The sequence below is a fragment of the Miscanthus floridulus genome, chromosome 12 (genome assembly GCF_019320115.1).
Source record: "Miscanthus floridulus cultivar M001 chromosome 12, ASM1932011v1, whole genome shotgun sequence".
Lineage (NCBI taxonomy): Eukaryota > Viridiplantae > Streptophyta > Magnoliopsida > Poales > Poaceae > Miscanthus > Miscanthus floridulus.
The window spans coordinates 26,602,700-26,605,945 of NC_089591.1; the positions used below are offsets into that span (position 1 = coordinate 26,602,700).

At 40.9% G+C, this 3,246-nt stretch overlaps 1 long non-coding RNA gene across 3 annotated transcripts; it reads left to right on the forward strand.

Moving 5' to 3' along the window:
• Positions 1-212: 212 nt before the first annotated feature.
• On the forward strand, positions 213-2,882 carry LOC136498522 (uncharacterized). 3 transcript variants are annotated; one of them, XR_010769646.1, is made up of 5 exons: positions 213-655; positions 957-1,085; positions 2,139-2,219; positions 2,368-2,458; positions 2,550-2,882. It is a non-coding gene; the product is annotated as an uncharacterized lncRNA (long non-coding RNA). The 3 variants fall into 3 exon arrangements; XR_010769644.1 differs by having other exon boundaries at positions 957-2,219; XR_010769645.1 differs by lacking the exon at positions 2,139-2,219.
• The last annotated feature ends 364 nt before the right edge of the window (positions 2,883-3,246 follow it).

A 3,246-nucleotide genomic window follows, 5' to 3' on the forward strand; every position in this document is an offset into this window, starting at 1 on the left:
TTTCATTTTGTGGATATTCAACATGTCATTATCTACATATGTGCAGTTTTTTTAAAAAAACAAACCTTTTAACTATGATTTGTATAGTCTATACTTTTTTAAAATTGGCTATTTCGAACTATGGAAATTTTGGCGGCCAAATTCTGGGTCACGAAACTCGTCTTGAAGCTACTAGCGGGCAACAAACCCACGAGGCCCTGGACCATCCAGAAGTATGGCAAGCCGGGGGACAACAAGGAGGACTTCGCCGATCCTCCTCCCACCGCCGCCGCTGCTGTCGCCACGGCGTCATCTCAACACCATGTCGCACGCATTCCTCCCTCCGAAATCCACCGCTTGCCCCGTGTTCACCTCGTCCACCCCAAACATAGCCATTCCCCTCCCCTTCCCTCTGCCTCCACAAAGCTGCCTCCTCTTCGGGCGGGGTGGAGGCGGCTGAATCCGCGGCCTGGTGCCCCAATCTGCCAGGGGATGGATAGATCCAAGCGGCCGCGGCAAGGATGACCAAGGGCGCATCGGTGGCGGCGGCATCCCCCATAGTCGAACACGGCAGCAACTACAAGGCGGCCGCCACCCACCCCTTAGGTCGTGGCAATGGAGCACCCATCCAATTCCCGACGGGGACTGCTTCCTCTGTGGCTGCATGTTGATAGAGGTAAAAAATTTCCTCAAATATATTTTGGATGACTAAATATTGCTTTTGCTTTCACAGCTGTAACTCTTCTATTTCTCTTTGACAGTCAGTGAACTCCCACTTCCATTTTCAATTCTCACCATTCCTTTTCTACCTGCAGCCACATGTGCAATATTTATCTTTCCATCTATGCAGGCCAATAGAGGCTTTCAGTTCTTTATTATCTGACTAACAGAGTCTAACAATCATATGAAAATAACTAAATGTTGCTTTTGATTGACATGTGAGACAATTGTTTTGATGACTGAATGTTGCTATGTAGGCATGAAGCATGAATGCTGCTACTGAATAGATGCAATGTGGGATGCGGGGCGATTCAGCAACTCTGCTAGTTATATATGGAGTGTCGGTATGGTTCTTAAAAAAGCTTATGCTGATGATGACTTATAAGGTGAGTCGACATTAGTATAAATGTTTTATTTCAGTTTGCTCCAAGCTCCTGTATGAGTTCTGAATGTCCTAAAAGCTAGAATGTGAAAAACTACTGATCTATGTTGCAGAAAATTATGGAACTCATATCAGTTTCAAGGAAGGAACTCCTATCTATCTAAAACTAAAATAACTGAAAGATAACTCATATGTTTGGAATGGTCTACTTGTCTATTCAGTTTAGTAACATTGCTAGTGTTTAGTCTGGCCATTAACCAAGTTCAATGGTCCTTTAATTTAGTTTTGTTGGTGCTTCTATTCTTATTTATTTTTTCAGCCATTGCCATTGTCATGACCAGAGTTGCTTCTTTTTATCAGAGGCATGTAATTGGTTATTTTACATGTGGATTTGTGTTCGTCATTTCCCTGCTCCCCCTCAGCATCCCATGGCTGTAGTGGCCGATCCAGAAAATTAGCAGTGGGTTAGCACTGATAAAAGTTAGTTTTGGACTGCAATACTAAACCTTAAGTCCTTAAGCGAAGGCAAATTTGCCTAACAACCATCGACACATTTCTAATAAAATCAGGAGCCCAGTGCAATTGCTAATATAAATCAGTCACTACATTCTTTCAGACAAGGCTCAAATCTAGATCAATTTGTTTTGCTTGAGCACCACAACTTAAGCATGCTTGGCTGCACCTTACTGTGCATTGGTAATTTTAGCAGAACAATGAAGCAAGACATGAAATATTGTTAAAAGTCTTCTACCTCTGAATTTTGTTGTTTCCTATGACAGATAATCCACATAACTGAACAAATACAGCTCACAAGAGAAACACATTTTATTTTCATTCACGTACCTAATGTTTTCAAGTCATCCAGTCGAACCTAGTCGCCATGGGACCGACTAGGACGATTAATCACGATTAATTGCGATTAATCGGACGACTTGTACAAGTCGACTGGTACCCCTAATCAGTCAGTAGGGACCGATTAGGATGATTAATCATGATTAATCGCGATTAATCGGACGACTTGAAAACATTGCACGTACCTAATCTGTAAGCTTTTTAGGTTGATTGTCATTTTCGATTCGGAAGGTGAATATGAAATAGAAAGGAAGTGCTGTTTGGATTGGCATCAACAAAAAAGAAGGTTAGTCCAACCTAGGATTGTTTGGATCATGAAACCCTTTCAAATGTTTTCAGCACACATTGCCTGAAATTTTCAGCACTCTATATTATCCATGTGTATCAAATGTTTTCTGCACTCTACATTACCCATGTCTATCAACCGTTTTTAGGTTGTGATCAGCAATCCTTCTGATTCTGAAGGTGAAGCTGACAAAGAAAGGAAGGGCAAGGACCAAATTGTCGGCATCAGCCAAATAGGAGGTTAGTGCAACCTGCGGTTGTTTGGCTGCCTTGGCTAGTTCTGCTCTGAGGCATTTAACATTACTAACTGAAATTTTGTTGGCTAGTGTAGAAAGTCACCGAGCCCCTTAGCAAAAGGGTTGAACAACTTAGATCGCACATGGATGATCTGCGAGAGGAGATTGAGAATTAGACCTGAAGCTTGAAGACATGGGGAGGACATAGACATGACTATGAAAGAGTTCATGGTGGCCATTGCTGACATGTTTGAGAACATGGAGAAATGATCAAGCCCCAGAATAACTAAATTCCTAGCAGGTTAACCAGGTCCTAGCTGGTTCTTATGCAGGTTATCATGTAGGCACTTTGGCAACATCTAAGTATGGACATCTATATTGTAAATGCAGTACAGTGTATCTATCTATTATGTACATTTATATCTATCTATGAGGACCTAGCTGGTACTTACATCTATCTATATATTCAAGTTCATGTTACCAGCTATATGGCCTGATTCTTACTGGATCAAGATAGACTGATGACATTATATAAGAACTTGTTATTCTTATTGTGAACGATTAAAAATAGTACCAGAAAAAATGTGGAAAATTGTAAATATCTTGTTACTGTTTGATAATAGTTAAGCACATCTATGGCATCAACACATCAAAGCTAATCTTCTATTAAACCTGTGTCACACTGATCAGCAAGATGAGATCGACACAAATAGAGTAGCATTTCTCTAGTTTTAAATTAGAATTTATAAGGTAAATGCAACATGTGAAGACTAGATGTGGGCAAGCACTATG